General features: G+C 38.0%; 1 long non-coding RNA gene across 1 annotated transcript in view; it reads right to left on the bottom strand.

Moving 5' to 3' along the window:
• LOC112629255 overlaps positions 1 to 22002 on the bottom strand; it is a 75801-nt gene extending 53799 nt beyond the window's left edge. Inside the window, exons 1-2 of the long non-coding RNA XR_003120557.1 lie at positions 21916 to 22002; positions 2007 to 2148 (exon numbers count right to left, since the gene is read on the bottom strand). This is a non-coding gene — a long non-coding RNA (uncharacterized LOC112629255). The remainder of the gene's footprint in view (positions 1 to 2006; positions 2149 to 21915) is intronic.
• Between the last annotated feature and the right edge of the window lie 273 nt (positions 22003 to 22275).

Below are 22275 nucleotides of genomic sequence, written 5' to 3'. Positions count from 1 at the left end.
TGTCTCCACTAAAAATACAAAAATTAGGCCGGGTGTAGTGACTCACACCTGTAATTTCAGCACTTTGGGAGACCGAGGTGGGTGGATCACGAGGTCAGGAGATCGAGACCATCCTGGCTAACACGGTGAAACCTAGTCTCTACTAAAAATTAACAAAAAAATTAGCCAGGTGTGGTGGTGGGCACCTGTAGTACCAGTTATTCAGTAGGCTGAGGGAGGAGAATGGTGTGAACCCAGGAGGCGGAGCTTGCAGTGAGCCCAGATTGCACCACTGCACTCCAGCCTGGGCGACAGAACGAGACTCTGTCTCAAAAAAAAAAAAAAAAAAAAAAATTAGCCAGGCATGGTGGCACATGCCTGTAGTCACAGCTACTTGGCAGGCTGAGGCAGGAGAATCACTTGGGAGATGGAGGCTGCAGTGAGCCGAGATCACGCCACTGCACTCCAGCCTGGGCAACTGAGAGAGATTCTGTCTCAAAAAAAAAAAAAAAAAAAAAAAAAAGGCCAAAAACAAACAAACAATAACAACAGCAACAACAACAAAAAACCAAGCAGCTACAATTAACTTTGAGTAGAGTCACACTGTAAAGAAAATATCAAAGCAAAAGACTGAAGAAAATCCTCAAGTAATGTTGTCTTAGAGTGGAGGAAGATTATGGAGGTTATTTTTGTTTCATTCCATTTCCCTATTTTCAAAATTTTCTTTTTTTCTTTCTTTTTTTTAGGCAAACTTTCACTGTTGTTGCCCAGGCTAGAGTGCAATGGCACGATCTCGCCTCATCACAACCTCCACTTCCCGGGTTCAAGTGATTCTCCTGCCTCAGCCTCCCTAGCAACTGGAATTACAGGCATGTGCCATCATGCCCGGCTAATTTTGTATTTTTAGTAGAGACGGGGTTTATCCATGTTTGTCAGGCTTGTCTGGAGCTCCCAACCTCAGGTAATCTGCCCACCTCGGCCTACCAAATTGCTGGAATTACAGGCATGAGCCACCATGCCCAGCCTCAAAATTTTCTATAATAAACATATCACTCTTTAATTGGAAAAAATAAAACATTACTTAAAATTAATGCAGTAACACAAATAAGACAATCATGTTTTTGTACATGCATTGTATTTTATACTGACCCCAGATGACCACATTTTGCCTTTTTGTAAACACTGCCAGGCACTCTATAGAATTCTGTAGACATCTTAATAGAATTTTTCTGAGCAAAATTAAAATCAGTTCTTAGAGCCTTATGAAATTGTACACAGGATGTAAAACTGAAGTTGAGGAGACTAGCAAGAAGTATTATAGCTCATGGTAAATATAATTTTCTGAAATTATGACATTCTGTTTTAAGAGAATTTCATTGTCAAATATATGTGTTCATCTTATTTTTCTGAATTTGGAATTTAATCCTGGAGACATTTTGACACAGTATTTTCTTCCTTCCAACTTTTTTTTTTTTTTTCTGTTTATGTGAGCTGTATTAGAAGCTTCCATACATTCACTAAATGGCTTCCTTTAATTAGATGGATTCTCTATAGCCCACAAACACTGGCTAATAATTATTTTCCAGACTTCCAGTTACTAAAGCAGTCAGCAGTTGCCCAGGCTGTATTTTGCTTTCATGAAAATGCTATAATATACTTCAACAACAGTCCAAATCATCCCACCTTCCAAGTGGTTATTCACAAGCAGGGGTCATTATTTCCTTGTTAGACTGTCTTAGGGGTGGGTCTGGTTTCTACGGGCTTTGCACATTCTTCTGATTTGTAAATCAAACCTGAGTTACAAAGATGGACTGCCACCTCCTCCGGGCTCTGCTTAGTGTCACAGTGGTACAGTTCATCAGACAAACACCTCATAAGCATCAGTTCTGGCTGCCTTCCAGGGAAAACCATGTCATGCCATTGAATAACACTTAGGACCCAATCTTTCATCCTCCTCCTCCATAACTAAATAAATTGGGTAAAGGTCTTGCCCTGTCTCAAGATAACAAGAAGTTTAAAGAACTTACTAGTGTTTCATGTTGCAGACACTATGCTTTAGAGGAGTGAACAAAAACAAGATGGCGGCTTCCCTGAAGTTCAAAGGCAGTTCTGATAGCAAATGAATACTGACAATCCTTCGTGTTTCCCTCATGGGCACAAATAGTCCTGCTGAAAACAGGAAGGGGATTTGGATTGAGGGCTGAAAGAAAATGAGCATAGACTTTTCTATCGCTATCCTGCTCAGAACCTCATTATACAGAGCAGGGGTCAGCAAACTTTCTCTGTAAAAGACCAGAGGGTAAATATTTTATCCTTTGTGGGCTATACCACTTTCTTCACATCCACTCAACTCCGCTGTTCTAGTGTGACAAAGGAGCCACTGACAATCTGTAAACAAAAGTAAGTGTTGACCAGGTTGTAAGAAAACTTTGAAATATGAATTTCATATAATTTTCATGTGTCACAAAATAATATTCTTAAGAATTTTTTTTTTTTTTAACCAGACGTTTCCAAGTGTAAAACTCATTCTCATCTGACAGGTGATACCAAAGCAGCCATGGGCTGAATTTGCTTCTCCGGTCACAGTTTGCTCACTCTTGCTCTAGAATTCAGAAGTTCAAGTTCACGCTTGTGAATCAGATTTTACAGAACCGAGGGCCCTTCTTGGCTCTCTCTCAGTGTAGTGACAGCAGCTGTTACCATGTAACTATCATCTCATGTGAATAAAGGTGTTTTTCTTTCATTTGAATCTTATCTTTTGTTATTTGAGAAAAGGCTCATTAAACTTTTTAAACTCATTGAATTTAGAAGAGAGTCTTAATTATGTGTGACTCAGGCATTGGAGGAGAATATGCATAACCAGACCAAATTAAATTTTGTTTCAGGTAAAATCCAAGATAGTCTAATAAGGCAATAGAACTTTAAATGATTGTTTATTCAGGCAATGAATATATAAATAATTGGTAAATGATTTTGAAAACTGGTGACAAAAGGAAACGTTCCCTTTCTAATGCAAGTCGGAATAAATCAGAGTACAAACTCTACATTTATGTGTGTATGTATTTTATATAATAGAAAGATATGAATTAAAATGGTAACATTTATGGAGATGGTGGAATTACTTCTTTGTGCTTTTTTCCTACATTTTAAATATTTTGCAATATGGTTACTGCTTGTATTTGGGGGGGGGGAACAACTAATGTTACAAGAATATCTTTTGCTCCCAATTTTTAAAACTGTTTTCATGAAGAGACCTATGCCTCTGTAGCAATCTTGGACAAGGGATCATGAAATAATCTGCATGATTCATTGACCGCTGGAAGGCTTTGTGATAGCATTGAAGATAACCTTCTGTGAGCTCATAAAAATAATTACCTGAAAGTTGTACAAATTCAGCATTTTTATGACATGCAAATAAAGAAAAGGAAGGAAGAACGTGAGATAACACAAGTAAGATCTCATAAAAGGGACAGCAATAACTATATGTAAAAAAAGAAATAATGGATGTTACTAAGTTCTGTAAAATGTTGGCAGGTCAATAGAATTAAATGAGAAAGAGCCAACAAATCTCCCTCTTTTGCTATTCAAATGATGAACAAAGCACCAATTTCTCTCTGGCATGAAAATCTTATTTATATTTATGACCAAAGGTGTTTTTTAAAAGCTTGCCTTCATCTTCATTTGTAAGTTTCTTAAAAAATTGGCTGAAGCCAAACAATGAAACTTTCATTCATGAGAACAATGTAACAACAACAAAAAATTCTTCTGTGCATTGTTTAGTGGGTTTTTTATTTCAAATTTTTTTGAAAAGCAGATCTCAACCCACACCCTAACCCTTAATTCCTACCTACGTATTTATTCCTAGTATATTCTAGACACCACCAGGAAGGGATACATATGACAGTTTATGTTTTTCTTAATTTAAAGAAAAAGATCTTGAAAGAAGCTATTAGAAAAAAAATGTTATATTAAAGAGTTGATGGGTGCAGCACACCAACATGGCACAAGAATACATATGTAACAAACTTGCACGTTATGCACATGTACCCTAGAACTTAAAGTATAATAATAATAAATAAATTTAAAAAAAAAGACATATTGCTAAGTGTCTAGTTTTAAAAGATCAAATATCAAAATGTATTTATGTGGTTCACCACTTCAAGATAAGCAAGTGTATGAGAATAAAAGAAATAGTGGCTTCTCAGAAGTAAAATAATGACATTTTAGGCATTTGATACCTTTTTGCCTGAAAGCATCCAATTTGGTCATTAGATTTGGTGTGTCAATAATTTTAGAAAGAGGATACTAATAGAAATACACCTGAAAGAGGCATTATTGGGTGTATCTTCCCTTCTCTCTCTTTCCCTGCTTCTATTCCATAGAAACCTAGTTTCCTAGCAATCTACTTGACTGACGGACTTGTAAGGGAGAAGAAATTATAGCTGCAGGACCCGTTCACTTTGCTTCAGCTTATCAAACGTACTCACCAATTTATGTTCTTAGCACTTTTCCACAGTCTGACAAGAATCAGGACTATTCCAGGGCTTTTTGAGCAGTCCTGTCTCTTGGGATGGTGACCTTCTATCTTGATAATTCAGATCTAGTCACTGGTACCACACACAGGCCACTGATAGATTTTCAGCCTGCTCTAGGTGAATGAAGAGGGAACGTGATTGCAGACTTTAGTTTTTACTCCTCTATATTCTGATTTAAAAATGTACTTTAATATTCAAAACTCATCTGCAAAAGATTCAACTCCCCATCCTTAGCTGCTGATTAAAAGCTTATAATAAATGAAGGAGATGGATGATGTGCTCCTGTCCGTTTTAGTCGGGGACATACCAATAGACTCACTAAATTTATGAAGCTATGTATGAGCGCTAAGTGAGTTCTACAGAAAACGTTCTTAAAAATTGCAGACTTCATAATTTGGCAGAGAGAGTCATGGAAGACTTTGTAGAGGAACTAAAGTGTGAGTCAGACCTTAAGGATGTGTAAATTTGGATGGGTACAGAGAAGGAGAGGCAAGAGAAAGTAATGAACCGTGTTGATGACTACTATTACATTGTATCTGAGGACCTCTGTGGGTTCTGCAAATGCTCTCCCATTCCATTCTCATTAGATGAGGAAGCTGAAACTCAAAGAATATACAGTTTTCCAAAGATTGCATAGCTAAGAAATATGGAAAGATGGACTCAAGCTCAGATTTGCCTCATTCTGAAGCTTACGTTCTTTTCGGTTCACTGAACTGTATCAGAATGTTTTTTAGAATGCAGACTGACAGGAGCAAGAGTGAGGAGGTGTGAATAAACACAAGCTTCAGGATGACAGAACTTCTTTCCTGGAAACAACGGTTGGGATGAAGCAGTGAAAACAATTTTTTTTTCTAGGAAGAATTTCAAAATGAGATTCCACCTGCTTAACAAGCATTTTTCAAACCTGAATTATTTTCTGATTGCAAAAGTATTCCATGTTAATTGTAGAAAATTAGAAAACTATAGAATCACCAGCAGTAGAATCAAACAGAACTGCTATTGTTAATGTTCTAGTGTATCATCTTCCAATCTTTTCATATTTTTTCAAATATATCCATATTCAAGTATATATTAGTTTTATAAAATTAAAATTTTGCTTTTTTTGTATTTTGATGTCTGAATTAGTAATGTATCACCACCATACTCCATGTCTTCTATATTCTTTGGAAACATTTTAAATAAATATAGAATATTGCATCCTATAAGTTACCATAGTTTATTAAACTTCTATTGTTGAATGTTGATGTTATTTCTAGTTTTTCTTAATTATAAATAATGTCTATGTTATCTTATAAATCATTTATCTCTGATTTTTCTTGAAAAACAATTTTTTAAACAAAATTTCAGCTTGGCTTATTTCCCGCTATACAGAAAATTTAAATCAAAATTTAAATTGTATGTTATCCTAGGAACTGAAGGTCAGGTCAGATTCCTGAGAGGATAAACCAATATCCCAGCAGAGGCTTGACCCAATTATTGTCATCACTTTAGAAAGTTAAACTCTTCCATATCAGAGAGAGGAGTGGAGGGAGAGAGGGTGAAGGAGAGATTGAGGAAGAGGGGACAGAATAAGAGAGAAAGAAATACTGGTTTTCTTCCCTCAGGAATCAGATACCTGTTCTCCAGGTAGACAAATTTTATTTTATTTTATTTTATTTTTAAAAAGATCAGACTCCATGGTAGTCCTGTGGGGAGGTAGAAAAGACTCTTTTTAGACTGTGTCCAAGTGGCTATTTTCTTTTTTAAAGCCTAGTAACATCATGGTGATGGATTTCTCCATTTGGGAGCATCATGCAGTGAAGGAAACCACCTGGGCTTAAATCTCAGTTACTCAGTTTCACAGCTCTGTGGCTTTAGACAAGACTTTTAATTTCTCTCCCTCTCGGCATCCACAGGGTAAGAGGGGATAGGAATGCCAACTAAAAATCTTTGGATCCTGACAATTAAATCAAATTACGTAGCATCAGGCAATCACAAACAACTAGCTCTTTCCTCTTTCCTTTCTTCCACCCTTCTGCTCACTGAGAGCAGGATTTTTTCTTCTCTTTTCTTTAGATTTCTTCATTGTAAAAAGCAGAGTTCATTCATTCCAAAAAATTTTAAATCTCTTGGCACCAAGAATTCAAAGCATGGTCCATGCCCTTACAGAAATTACAGTCTGGTGAAAACTACAGGAAAGCTAACATGAATGACAAGGTCAAGAGAGAGAGACGTTGGTACAAAGTCATGTGCTCCCAAATAAAGGAGGGCCAAATTTATTGGAGAAAGGAGATCAGGGAAGTAACCCTTGATGAGATCTTACAAGATGAGCACTTGCTCGCCAAGCAGGGGAAGGAAAGTGAGCATTCTTGGCATGGGATAGCTCTTACCCTGTGGTAGTGAGGAGAGGGTTAGTGGTCAGCAGAAGGGCGTTTAACAGAAGCTAGAAGTTGTTAAGAAATGCCGCTTCCTCTGCAGAACCCTTTCTGGTTCCTTATACAGGAAACCCTCTACTGCCTTAGCACTTTAATTGCGCCACATCTGTGGATTTCTTTGACATTTACTACTTCCTGCTTTGCATTGGAGATATTTGTGTACATATTTTACTTTCATTATACCACTAGAGAAACAAGAGACTATTTTATCCTTTAATCCTGGTATTACCTGTAGTACCTTCAACTTTATATATATATATATATATATATATATATATACACATATTCCATTTATTTATTTTAAAATTTCCCAAAGTGTCCCCATTTAGGGGGGCACAGTAGACACTTTGTCCCTCAGCCTTTGGGTTTAAACCCCCTTCAATCAATAAGTAAAATTTTATTTTACTTTTTTATTTTTTTAGAGACAGAGTCTCTCTTTGTCACCCATGCTGGAGAACAGTGGTGCAATCATAGCTCAAGGTAAACTTGAACACTTGGAATCAAGTGATCCTCCTGCCTCAGCCTCCCAAGTAGAGTAATGAGGACTACATGTAAGAACCATCATGCCCTGTTTCTATTATTTCCTTTTTTTCAGAGATGACATCTTTCTACGTTGCCCAGGTTGGTCTTGATCCCCCTGGCCTACAGTGATACTCCTGCCGTGGCCTCTCAAAATGCTAGGATTACAGGGGTGAGCCATCATGCCATGCCTATATAGACCAGGCATGGTGGCTCATCTCTGTAATTTTATATATATATAAATACATAAATAATTTATATGTATATAAATTTATATATAAAATAAATTTTATTTATAAAATCACCCCTGTAATTTCTTAAGAAAGCCTATATGTTTCACACTTATTCCCTTCATTATAGTGGGGCTCTTGGTCTTTTTACTTACAAAATTCATGTTGGGGAAGTTTACTTATGAACTTCATACTGGGAAATACTTTGATATGAACTTCATATTGGATACTTCTGAACTTCAATATGAACTTCATATTGAAATGCAGCCCATTCGTGTTACAACACATTGCATCCCAACCATTGGTAGGTATGTAACACCTCCTTCTTCATTCATGAAAACCATCTGAGCAGGTTTTGATCTTGCTATCAAAGAAATGGATTTCTCCTAATATCATAGATTTTTCAAGAATAGACAATTTACCCCCCATTCAATTTAGAGTTCCTTGGGCAGAGTCTATGACCTGACAAGGAACTCCAGGAGATTGTGATTTGCTAAGTTCCCAGCAGGGATGGAGAGTGGCTGGGGTCCTTTATGGTTGTGTGGCCAATTTAGAGACATTTTGTCCCTCAGCCTTTGGGTTTAACCCCCTTCAATCAATGGACTACAGTTGGCTTCAAGTCAAACCTGCCAAGGAGACTGTTAATATTCACCTCATCATCTTGGTTATTATGGGTAGTAATATAAGCAATACTATATTACAAGAATATCATTTATAATGGCTTACATTTATTGAACATTTACTATAGCCAGGCACTTTGTAAATACTTTGTCAATACTAACTAAATTAATACTCAAAGTAATTCAATCACTTAGTTACTATTAGCATTCTCATTTAATAGATGATAAATTGGAGGAGAGAGAAATTAAGTATTTGTTACTTGCCCACAGATCACACCTGGTAAGTGAGGGATTCTGAATTTAGACCAAAAACGATATTGCTGTGAAATCTGGGCATGTATTCTTTATGCCATTTCATTAATCCTTGAAGTGACCCAGTCTGGAAGACATCATTGCTCCCATTTTATAAACAAGTGCAGAGACCCAAGTGCAGAGAGTTTAAGTGACTAGCCCAAGTCCACACATTGAAAATTGATAGAACTAAGCCGGGTACAGTGGCTCACACCTGTAATTCCAGCACTTTGAGAGGCCGAGGCAGATCACCTGAGGTCAGGAGTTTGAGATCAGCCTGGCCAACATGGTGAAACCCAGTCTCTACTAAAAAAATACCAAAAATTAGCCAGGCGTGGTGGTGGGTGCCTGTAATCCCAGCTACTCAGGAGACTGAGACAGGAGAATCACTTGAACCCGGTAGGTGGAGGTTGCAGTGAGCTGAGATCACGCCATTGCCCTCCAGCCTGGGCAACAAGAGACAAACCCTGTCTCAAAAAAATAATAATAATAAAATAAGAAAAGAAAAGAAAAATGGTAGAATTAGGATTTAGAGCTCAATCTATCCAACTCTAAAGCCCAAGAATACGACTCTAGGCTCCCTACTCCTGTTTAAGGTTTCAAAACCTTCTGGTTATAAATGTGTGGTATATGCCATGTACCTATGGGCATTATCAGGCGATAGTTTTCTAGGATGAGGGAGAAGTAAATAAGGTGGTATCCTAACACTAGTATTTTATTCATTAAAACCAACTGAAGCAAGATTTGATGAGTCTAAGAATGGATTAATTTCAGGTTATTTGAGATATTAGGAACATTTCTTACTGATCCACTGCTCTGCAGTGAAAACCATAGTCACTTTACCATATTTAGTTATGGTCCACTCTTGAGGCTATGATTTAGGGACAGAAGGGGTCAAGAATACAGGTAAAATAATGAGAAGGAAATGTTCTAAAGGAGTACAGATCTAGCGTGCAGTAGGCAAGAGCATGAACTTCTTTTGGAATACTGAATTGATATAAGTCGAAGAATAGGGAAACCAAATATGGCTTCTTGTTCAGAACCAAGGTTGGTATGCAATTAGACCCCTCCTTTGGTTTGGCAGGAGGTGGAGATGTAGGTAGCTCCTGGTTATGACCTCAGGGTTTGTGTTCAATAGGATATATGTGATAAATGAGTGTCAACGAATTGATACCAGTGAATTCATTGCTTAGGGACTCCTAAGTGGACAGCTTCTTGTCTGGTTATGATGGTGATCATGTTTATACTCCACCAAATATCTTGGAGTTTTGAAAATGGCCTAACGAAGTTGCTGACCACAGCAAACTTCTGCTAATTAACCTGAAGTATCTATCTCATGTTTCTTTTTCCTTTAATTAAATGGTCATACATCGCTTAACGTCAGGGATATATTCTGAAAAGCACGTCGTTAGGCTATTTCGTCCATGTGCGAACATCATAGGATGTCCTCACACAGACGTAGATGGCATGGCTGACTACATACCTAGGCTGTATGGTATGGCCTTTTGCTCCTAGGCTATAAACATGTACAGCACTATAGGCAACTGGAACACAATGGTAAGTATTTGTGTATCTAAACATATCTAAACACAGAAAAGGTACAGTAAAAATCTAGTCTTATAATCTTATATGACCACTGTTGTTTATGCAATTCATTGTTGACTGAAATGTTGTCATGCAGCCCATGACTATACATGATAAAATTGTCAAGTTATCATTTTATTCCCTGAAGTACCAAAAGAGACTTAGCAGAATGCATAATGCAAGCAAGGTATGATTCCTTATCTATTTTGAGGATGAAACCAGTGATGTGTGTTTATTTATAGATTGTTCTTACAATTGTCCCTCTTAAATGAAACCTGACAATTGGAAGGACCTGGAAGAAATGACAATGAGTGCTCCTAAATAAATAAGGTTGTATGGAAGCAAGGGACTTTCCTCCCAAGTACATAACTGAAATTGACAAAGCAGTCATGCTTTGCTTCGTAACCATCAACAACTGGTTATACAGTAAATAATCCCTTATCAATCTAATTATATATTCCTGTTGCTTATGTTAAATTATTGAACAGTTCAGAAGGCAGTTATTTTGGTTAGATTGGCAGGTAGGGTAGTTAAACTCTTAAACCTGTAACTGGTTTATTGAGGAAGTTAAAATTGGATATGAAACAAAACAGGTTCTATTGTGTTGATTGTGATTTTATTTCATTTTCCAATCCTGACCTTCAGCCATGTTATGTCAGAATCCCGTTTCACATTAAAAAAAAAAAAAAAAAAAAAAAAAAAAAAAAAAATCCTTGACACTATCCTGTAGCGTTCCAGTCCCTCACAGATATAAAACTTAATTTAGCCTGTTTTATTTATTTATTTATTTTGAGATGGAGTCTCACTCTGTCGCCCAGGCTGGAGTGCAGTGGCATGTTCTCGGCTCACGGCAAACTCCACCGCCCAGGTTCACGCCATTCTCCTGCCTCAGCCTCCCGAGTAGCTGGGACTACAGGCGCCCACTACCACACCTGGCTAAATTTTTGTATTTTTAGTAGAGATGGGGTTTCATCATGTTAGCCAGGATGGTCTCGATCTCCTGACCTCGTGATCCACCCTCTTCAGCCTCCCAAAGTGCTGGGATTACAGGCGTGAGCCACCGTGCCTGGCCCAATTTGCCTATTTTAAAATTAACATCTCATAATGATTTTAAATTTCGTCTACTCCTTTCCACCAACGGCTTCTAGAACAGACTAGACCCTGGCTGCTTGGGTTAGAAATGGGAGAAAAGAGTTTTCCTCTATCATCTCATTCTTCTCCCCGTTCTTGGTCAAGCTCTTCTGGCTCTCCTGACCTGACTGGGACCAGGAAGGATTGAAAGCACATTTGGCTTCCCCTGTCCTTGAATGACCTTCTAGTGTTGAAGGGAGGATGTCAAGCATGAGAGAGAAAGAGGAAGGATTTATCTAAATTGCTAGGTCAGATTGGGGCAGAGTCTTTGGCTTCACTGATTCTCTTCAGCAACTATCACTCATGATGTAGCCTTTCTCCCTGAGTTGGTGTAGCTTAACCACCAGCACTTTTTTCTGAAGATCTGCACATTCCTTTGACATCCAGAAGGTTTTATCCCCCTCTAGATCAGCTTAGTAGCCTTCTGACCCATTTAATGTCCCCACTTTCTTAGGTGGAAACAAAAGAACCACTGAGTCCTCTTTGCACATTCTGAGGGACAAGGAAACCACTGGGGGGTAAAGAGAAAAGATTCTTGCACCATCTTCCCAGGTACATTTCACACCACAGCTCCAGCAGTCTCACCCTCATAGGCTGATCTGATTGGCTTCCTAGTGGACTTCTTATGTCTGATGACCTCTTTTGACCAATCTTGGGCACAGTCTTAATGGACACTTCACTTAGAAACTCAAGTAGGCACGTGTCAAGTCATGCAAAATTCTCCCTCATCATGATCCTCTTCTCTGTCAAGGCAACACTGGAATGTGCTATAGCTTCTTGACTCCAGCAAGCACCTAGAGGGGGAGCAAGAAGTCAGTTTCCCTTTGTCAAAGGGGCCCCCAAGCTCTACATGATATTTTCTTGAAGTCCCCATTCTGGCCCTCTGTTAACCTTGGAATGAAGAGGAATTAGTCTCTTCCCATGAACATGCATTTCTCAAAGAGCTGAGATAGTTTCTTCACCATGATACCCTCTGTTTGTAGACCAGAAATAAGATATAAAGCTGAGAATGGGTGATCAATGGCCACAGATCTCCATTCACATCACTTGGGGAATGAGCTACCTACAGGTGGCTCATTAGTGTCTTGAGACAGACTATAAGGTTCCAGTGATTCTTGTTTTTTGTAGGTTCTGATTGTTGATTTCAGGGAAATCTAAAATGTTAAGACTCACTGTGTATATACAGGAACTAACCAGGATGTGTTTTGTTTGCAGGGGCCAAATGGATACAATATCACTCCCATTTCTCCTTTCCACTGCATCATCTGTCATCTGAAAAGTGAATGCATTTAGATTCTCCAAAATCAGAATGTTGGTGCCAGAAGGGAGTTGCCAACAATCTTCCACCAATTAGTAGTAGAACTGGAACACTTTTCCTCCTTGTTTTAGCCTGAGTTCTTTCCAGTTGCAGTCATGCCTTTAACCACAATATCCATTTGTGATCTTGGATTTGTCTTGTGTCTAATATTTGAGGGACAGAGGCGGGGAAAGAAGCAAATGAGGTTACCAGAGCTGGTTTTGTTTTCAAGGGTCAAATGGGTACCATGTCACTTCTACTTCTTGTGCCCACTCCATCCCTACTTCCGGAAGAGCCAGTGTATTTTCTCCTTCTTCCCCTCAAGTGTCCTCTAGAGTTTTCCACACTGCTTCTTAATACACACAGCTCTGCTCCTTGCGCCTTACTGGAAATAGGCTCAGTGCTGACGGGATCTGACCTATTGGTGGGTGGAGGGGAATGAAAGGTCAAAGCTGCATTTGACCCTTTGTTCCACAGACTTACTTCATAGCTGAGCAGTCACATTTTGATTTAAACTTCTTTTTTTTCTAGGCCCTAGATCAGTTCCTTACCTTGGAGCATGCCCCCTTTGCTGATCTCATACATTTTTATTTTATTTGATACTTGATGTTATGCTTGGATTATAGAACTTCCATTCGGTAAAGGTTCTGTAACAAATTGTTCTTTTGTACAATTGCCAGATATCTCAGACTAAAAACATATTGGGGGGAAAAAGCCAGATAAAAAATTAAATGAAGGCAAAATTAGAGGCCTGCTAATAAAATCAGATTTTCTTGACACTTTTAGTCAATGCAAAAATAATTGTGGGAATATAAAAGGTTTTTTATGGTCAATTATTCTTGTCTTAGTAAGTATCTATAATCATAACCCCTCAGAATAGGTAATAATCCTCTGCAGAGGGAAGTGAGACTTCCCCACAGAACCATAAGGAAAGTAAAACGTTATCATATGCATGCATAAAATATATGAATATTGAAATGTGCTGGCTGTAAGGTCAGGTGGGTAGGTAGCTTTTTCCCCACTATATGTGTGTGTGTATATATATATATACACACACACACACACACACACACACACACACACATACTATCTGACTTTATTGGACTGCTGACATCAAATTGATCTGCATTATTCTTAGCTGGCAAGAGCCTATGTACCTAAATGTCTCAGATAATAGGTATTACAGTATTAGGTAAAAAGCCTCCATGCAGTCTACAGCAATATCAAAAAGGTAGAAAGTGTAAAATAAGGGAGATTAAGATGACACCAGAAAGCGTTGAATGAGGTGTCATTTTGCATTTAGAGAGACAACCAGGAAAGTTAAGACAGAAGAAAAAAAATGCCCCTTCCTTACCAGCTGCCCTTAAAGGTTTACAAATGATCTGTTAACAGAAATGAGTTTCTCTTGAGCTTCAGACACCATTTATTACGCTGGGAGAGAGACAAAAAAGGAGATGGAAAAGACTGGCAAATTATGCTTATTTGAAGGCAAAATGCTTCCCATCAGCAACATGATGAAAATGTACCAAAGGTGTCAGCCAGATGTTGACATGTTAATATTTTTCATGAGGTCTTTCACTGAGGAATGAGTACAAAGAACTTTTTGGGTGTTCTTTAGAATATGAATTGAAATGCATTGTTATGCTAGCCGCCTTGCCTGGGAAATCAGGATCGTATTTGATGATGAAGAGGAAGAGGAAGTGTGTCCTAAATAGGGGGCTTGAACCTCGATTCCCTGGCTGCCTCCCAGATGTCTTGTGCTACGAATGGGCTCATCTGATCTCTCCTAGTCAATTTCATTCTGGAAAGTAGCCAGTGGGCCTAGTTCACGACCCAGTGATGTCATTATAATTCATTCTCCCTCACCACAAAGACTTCGGAACTTTCCAATTTACAATGGGTCTTTTTAATAAAGAAGAGTGTCATGTACAGAATTTTTAAGTGTTTCTAATGATTTATCTTTTTTTTTTCTTGTTATAGCCTCAAAAAGGCCTATCTTCTTTGTATGAATGGACTATCAAAATCATTTAAAGAATTTTATACCTTTGTTAAAGTACACGATGTGTTTTATAGGCTGAAAGAGGATAACTGAAGCTTATTATAAGAGAACATTGTGTCCGAACAGAGAAACTTTACATTTTATGCATAAAGAATAGAGAATCTAAAATTTCATATGACTTAGGCCATGCTTCATCATGAACACTCACAGAGTAATTCTAAGTAGGAAATACGCCATTTTTAGGGATGCATTCTGTGTTTTGAGACTGGATTTATAAGATGAGGGAGGGGCTGGGGGCTGAGAGAGACATATGTAAGTCATTTCAGAGCACAAGCTATATCATCCGTGTGTTCTCTCAACACCTCTCATGGACTGTAAGGAAATATTCACTGATGAAGATTACATACGAGTTGAACTCAGCATTGGAGAGTTGGGGCTGTCTCCCAGAACCTCACCTCCTTGAACTTGGTTAACCCTCCTGGCTAAAATAAACTTTGCTGAATGACATCACTTATCCTTGGCATGGATCTTTAAAACCCTGGGTAGTACAAGCCTAGTGGATGATCAATGCATTTGTGGCCTGCACTGTAATTTAACTTGCTCTGTCTGACAGGAGATGTGGAATAGCTAAAGAGAGGCTTTACTTGTAATCTTCTTATCACCTTATCCTGGAGTGTTTGTGAAGAGCAAGGCCTTCCCTACACTAACTCCCATTTGAGGGTTAAGGCTAAGAAACAGAAACAACTGCCCTGTTATGTGTCTGATGGTGTGACCTGATAAAGTCCTCTCTGGATACCTTGTGAACCCCAGCCTTTTATGACCAAACACACCTTGCCTCTCCTGAACCACTTGTGTGTGTTCTATGAGCTGATTAACAGAAATAACTTGCTATAATTACGATGTGCTAGGAGAGAAAGTTTGTACTCTTTTCTTACCATTTCTTTCTGTTTTTTTTGGTTTGTTTGTTTGTTTGTTTGTTTGAGACAGAATCTCGCTGTCACCCAGGCTGGAGTGCAGTGGTGTGATCTTGGCTCATTGTAGCCTCTGCTTCCCAGGTTCAAGTGATTCTCATGCCTCAGCTTCCTGAGTAGCTGGGACTACAGGCATGCACCACCACACCCAGGATCCTGTTTCTTTTCTAAAGCATGGAATTCTAAATTAGATCATCATCCTTAGACTACCATTAGCAAGAGACCGTGAGTGAGCAGAGGGAGGTGGCCAGACCAGTGCAGGCTAGACAGTAGATGGGGAGGACCTTACCATGGAAATGGTATAGAAATGGATAAGACTGACAGAAAGAGTGGAGGGTGGAGGAATATAAGAAGAAAAAAGAAAAGAAAAGGAGGCAGAGTGAGAGAAGGAGAGAGAGGGAGAGAGAGGGTCTTAAGGAGAAATACACACAAGTGGAGGAACTCAGGAGAAAAGCAGCTCAGGGTATGGCAAAATGAAGGAGGGTGGCATGCAGAGAGAGGGCTTCCTGGAGAGGGGGGCACTCACCTTTCCACGATGCAGTTTTCCTGTTTTTACAGAAAGCTGAGCAAGAGCGGACAGCTTGTGTGTCTCAGGTGCTCTAGGGCCAGCTAATTCACACTCTTCCTGATGACTTTGAGGAACACAAAACTCTTTAGTGTAAGCACTCTGAGAATCTGATTGAGGGAAACACTCTTGCCACTTTCCTTCCAGGGATCAGATTCTGGCTATGTTAGTGGGATAGTTAGTTACATAAGCTAGCAATCACAACCAAGGAGGAAATGCCTTATCACGGCCATAAGTAGGAAGAGCTGGGAAGATCCAGAGGGGACATGTGACAAGCTTTATGGAAGAGATATACAGTGATGAGTATTATGATGTAGTAATTACAAGAAAGGTAAGTTTCTATGAGAAAATTAGTAAGAGTTGCTGCTATTTTTGTAAACCCCTTCGTGGGCAAGTGCCTTCTGTAAATATGTTTGGATGCATATGGATCTGTAAATATATGTATATGTGTATAGGTGTGAAAATATGTATGGTCCAATAAATGTTGAATGCTCACAGAATCCCTCAAGGTAAGTATTATTATTATTCCAATTTTGTAGCTGAGAATATTTCTAAAGCTTAGAGAACCTGCAAAACGTATCCAAAAGTACAAGCCCACATATTTATAAAGTTTGATAATGATAGATTGGATTAAAAACTTGCAACTATTATCTATAGGTTACATGACATATATGACCAGAATGAGAAAGAAGGAAAAAAAGGTGCTAAGGGAGATACAGTTGGAAGTTTTGTTGGAAACTAGCTCAGTGAACACTTTATATGCTGTTTATAGAAAACTATATTGTATCTTATACGAGCTAGAAAAATAGGGGAGGTTTCTGGCAGGGAAGTAATATGATTAGATCTTTATTTGTGAAAAGTAAAAGGTAATTGATTAGTGAAGGGATGAGAATTCAGATAGGTCATTGATGGTAATAGGCCAAACAAAGCGTGATATGAACTGAATAACCCATAACAACAAATGTGGTGGCTATGAAATTAAACAAATATGGGTATAGTAGTTTTTATAAAAATACAATTAATCAACTACTTTCTAGGTATAAGGGTATTTATGTTTTCCTTTTTATTTCTACACTATGGCTTATTTTTCAGGAAAACAAAGGGTAGATTGGGCATTTTTAAGATGATTATTCTTTATCTTCTTCCAAGTTTCAAAGACAGCAAATCTTTTTCTCATCACTTATCTACAGAAATTGATATGCACAACGGAGAATGTTTAAACATAAAGTTGTACTGAGGCTTAGACACAATTTATTTCATGCTCCATATGAATATATTTCACCAAATTGAGAGCCTCAGAAAGGAAAAGGCCATGTTTTTTTGTCCCTCCCATTACCGGGACCTTTCCAAGAGCTAACGTCTGCTATATCCATCTCTTGGCTTTGATGGTAGATGTTTTAAACTGGTAGGAGGATTAAGAACAACACTTAATAAAAAAACACTTAAGAATATGCCTTTAGAGTTAAGCAAATATTGGGCTGAGGCCTGATTTTGCCACTAATTACGTAACTTCGGACAACTTACCTTTCTAAATCTGGGGGTTCCTATTTGGAAAATGTGGATAAATGTGGTTCCTACCATATCACATTGTGGTGAGAGTTAAATTAGATTCATACAAGCCTCTTTCTGCAGTACCTGACAAGCAATACGTGTTCAATACTTGCATCCAATAACATGTACACACTGCACATTGAATGTACACAAAACACACCAATGAGAGAATGGAAGGTAAAAAAGTGGAGACGATAGAAACGAAAAATTATTTCAAGATTGACCATGTGTAGGTGCAGAGAGAAGTAGTAACTAAAAGGAAGGCGTCAATGCAAGGCTTTACTTTTTAAGATGGGGAAAATGAAGCAACTTTTTATGCTGATGGAAATGATTAAATAAAGAAGGAGAAATTGTAAATGTAGGACAGAAGAGTGATAATCAGAGAAGTTCTTGCTACCAGGAGGAGGAATTTGTCTTTCGTAGGCATAGACACAGCCCCCATGGTATCCCACACTTCATAATAGGAGAGGAGAAGAAAAGCATGAGTGAAGACAGGCATAAATTGCGCTCGCTTGTCAGTAGGTGACAGAATGCCCAGAAAACAAGAATGTTTCAATGAAGTACGAGGTGAGGTCATCAACTAAGAGTCAGGAGGAACAGAAGTCGGAAGTTTTATTTATTTATTTATTTATTTTGAGACTAAGTCTCCCTCTGTCTCCCAGAGTGGAGTGCGGTGGAGCGATATCAGCTTACTGCAACCTCTGCCTCCCAGGTTCAAGCCATTCTCCTGCCTCAGCTTCCCAAGTAGCTGGGATTACAGGTGCCCACCACCACATCCAACTAATTTTTGTATATTTAGTAAAGATGGAGTTTCATCATGTTGGCCATGCTGGTCTTGAACTGACCTCAAGTGATCTGCCCACCTCAGCCTCCCAAAGTGCTGGGATTACAGGCGCGAGCCACCACGCATGCCCAGCAAACTAGGAGTTTTAAGGAGAAAGAAGAGAAATGAAGTAATCATTCAGAGAAGAGGTAGAGCCAGATAAATGCAGAGAAGGCCTGAGCAGTGCCCAGTGCCAAATTGAATTTTGTGATTATGTACTTAACTGGCAACCATTCAAGCTGTTTATGAAATTTCCTCCAGGAAAATCTCCTTAAAGGGGTTGAAAGAAGGAAAAAGGGCTTCCTGGTTGGTTTACCTGGAACCGAAATTCTACTACTTGACTCAGAGAATAGGAGAGAGGAGAGAGGGAAACAGTGATATTTGCAAGGAGGCATTTACACTCGAAGGTCATGGAATGCAAGATAAAATAAAACAAGAAGAGTTGATGGATCCATAGTGCAAGACCACTGAAACAGAGCTCTTAGGGATATGGGAAAATTATAGTGCTAGAGGTTGCTGGGCAAAGTCAATTGGAAAAACACAATTTGTGTTTGTAGAGCAAGATTTCTGAATTTGAGATTTGGGAGGTGGAATAGGACCTGTTGATACGGAGGCTTAGGGTGTGACCCTGGGATTAGCCAACTGCCACAAATTGGAGGAAAAGGTGAACTAGTGATTAGGAGATCAAGAAACCAAGAACCTTCAGAGCTAGATGAGTTCATTCTCATGGATATAAAAATTGCCAGGAATCCTAAGTAGCATATGTAAGGTGTTTATTATGCATCAATGTTCTGAGAGTTTTATCTGTACTCTTTGATTCCTAGCATTTAAGGCTACTACTCCTAGTATCATTTCCACTTTATAGCAAAGAGAGTTTAAATAATTTTTCCATGGCAACATAATTAGCAATGATAGAGCTGGGCTGAAACAGAGGCTCCAGAACCTGTTCTTGTATTGACTACACTGAATTTTCTAGAATTATAATGATAGTAGGGATGTGGAAAGTGAAATTATAATCTAGGTTCCAAAATTTTTAGTGAATTAGGGTGCAAGGTAAGGATATCTGTAGGAAAAAAAGAAAAAAAAAAAAAAAAAAAGAGGAGAAGGTGAAGAGTCAGTTCCGGAAATTTTAGAAGAGCCTGGGGGGATGATGGGAAAAAGAAGAGTGACCACCATTCTGCCACTGAAGAATTTAAAAATTCTTCAAGAAGAAGAGAATTTTCTGAAAAACAGAAGATAAAGAATTTTCTGGTCACAAAATGGGAATTCTAGCATGATAAGTGGAAATGTTTGAGAAAGAAGGAAAGGCAGTCATTAATGTTATTGGTGCCATTGATATGCGTATCTTTGAATAACTTCCTTTTCCATTGCTTGATACTATTTTTCCTTGACAATAATGGTTCAGTCTGATTGCATTATTCTTTTATTGTGAGCATCTAAAACTATATTTGGTAGGAAAGGAATGGGATGTAAATATTTTAAAAAGTAATAAGAAGGTGAGGAAATATAGCTTATTGCTAACTGGTGTCAAGAGGGTGAGTTTTAATCGATTTAGGCAGTGGTTTGGCTGAGTTTACAATGTCATGTGCCGGTGCCTTTCTTTGAATTTTCCTCTCTCAGATGCTTATTGTCCCATATAACTATAAAAGCTGACTTTACTTAAACAAAGATTTAGAGAAAAAAATGAAGGAAGAAGAAAAAGAAGGAAGGAAAGGAAGAATGGCTGGAAGGGAGGGAGGGAGGGAGAGAGGAAGGGAAGGAAGGAAGGAAGGAAGGAAGGAAGGAAGGAAGGAAGGAAGGAAGGAAGGAAGGAAGGAAGGAGGGAGGAAAAGTGAAAAGATGGTAATCAAAAGAAGAAATTGAGCAAATCCTTACATGGCAAGACCAAATGGAATGAATTGAATGGCAAGTACAGGCATAGGAAGAAGTATAGTCCAAGATTACTCATTGGCCTAATAGGAAGAAATAAGAAGTGAAATCAAGCTGTTTTCTGAAACATGAGTGTGTAGATATAATCAAAGGATGATATCATTTTATATGTAGTATCTGAACGATTGGTGATCCTTCAAGAAATAGTTGGAATTAAAATCCTTTTGAAAAAGCTATTAAAAAATACTTTTATGGTCTCTATTATGAAATGCCAGTTCATACACTTATTTCTGATTATTTCTGAGGTAATTATATTGTAAGAATAGGGAAATTATAACATCTTGGAAATAGTCACTTACTACAAATGCCTGAGTTTTTGGCCAAATATAAATTCTACATCTGGGTTCAAAACCTCAGTTGCACAAAAATAACATAATTTGACTTCTAAGTAGTGTATGTGTCAGCTGGATGACTATATAAGTAAGCAAAGGGGACTTGGCCACATAATAGATGACCCAGAGGAAGGAGGAGTATAATCCTGCCTATCTGTGGGCTCTTCCAATCACATTTGTAGAAGAGGGTTCTATTCAGAACTTTGGGGGTCATTGATGAGCTTGGGCACACAGAAGGTAGCCATTGTAAATATTTTCTTGGTTAGAAGACAATTTAAAGACATATAATAATAATCTTCAAAAGGTTGGTTGTCTGTTGTGTGCCATCCTAAAAAGGATTGTTAACAATTATTTTGAGAAGGGCAACTTTTAGCTGTCTGTTTGGAAGAACGTTCAAATAACTGGAACTTTCCAAAGATAAAATGGACCATTATAGCAGATAATGCATTCCCTTTAACAGGAAATACTTATCTTTACTGTAGGTAATCACTTAGACCCACAGACAAAGACGTTTGGGTATCAGTTGGGAAGAGAAAAATAACAGCTGATAATTGCTGAGTACTTACTAAATGCCAGGCACTGCTATTTGTACTGTCTCATCTATCCCAATAATCAATCATCCTTTGAGGTTGATGATATTCTTCATATCTTATGGATACAAACCATAAAGCCAAGAAAATTGCTAGTAAATGACACAGATAGCATTGAACTTCAAACTTTTAATAACCATCCTATATTACTTCCTAAGGAAGTTGCAGTGGGAGACTTCCAGGGTCAGTTTAAACTCTAATGATCATTGATTTTGAAAGTCACACTTCAAGGGTTTAGAGTAGTGGTCTGGAATTAGACCAGGGTTCAAATCTGGACTAAGTTTACAATGTCATGTGCCAACAATTTTCTTTTGACTTTTCCTCGATCAGATGCTAACTACAAAAACTGACTTTACTTAAACCAAGATTCATAGAAAAAGAATGAAGGAGGAAGAAAGGAAGGGGAAAAATAAAGACAGTCATCTATAGAAGAAACTGAACAAATCCTTACATGGCAAGAACAATTGGAATGAATTGAATGGCAAGTACAGGCATAGGAAGGATAGTTCAAGATTATTCATGATTATTCATTATTCCTAGTTATTAATGACTAACCTTGAGTGATGTACTTGAACTTTCTGAAGTTTATTGTCTTCATCTGTAAACTTGAGATCACAATGTTTCATTCACAGGATTGTAAGAATTAAATAATATAATGCATATAGCTTTTAAGCATAATACCTAGCACTAGTTACAACATTGACAAATAGTAGCTATTTTTAAGTGTTCCAAGACATAAGATATTATTAGAATGGTATTTTGCACTACATGTTGCAATCCTAAATTTTAGCATTAGAATATTTTTTTAAAAAATTTATTGGGTTTAGACCAGATTTAAATCCTCTCTGAGAATAACCATTTGATTTCATCCTTCAACTTTTTCTTCAGTAAGATACCAACTAAAAACAAGTGACA

The sequence above is a fragment of the Theropithecus gelada genome, chromosome 7b (assembly GCF_003255815.1).
Source record: "Theropithecus gelada isolate Dixy chromosome 7b, Tgel_1.0, whole genome shotgun sequence".
Classification (NCBI taxonomy): domain Eukaryota; kingdom Metazoa; phylum Chordata; class Mammalia; order Primates; family Cercopithecidae; genus Theropithecus; species Theropithecus gelada.
The sequence above is the reverse complement of the archived record's forward strand: the minus strand, read 5'-3'. Positions and strand labels throughout refer to the sequence as shown.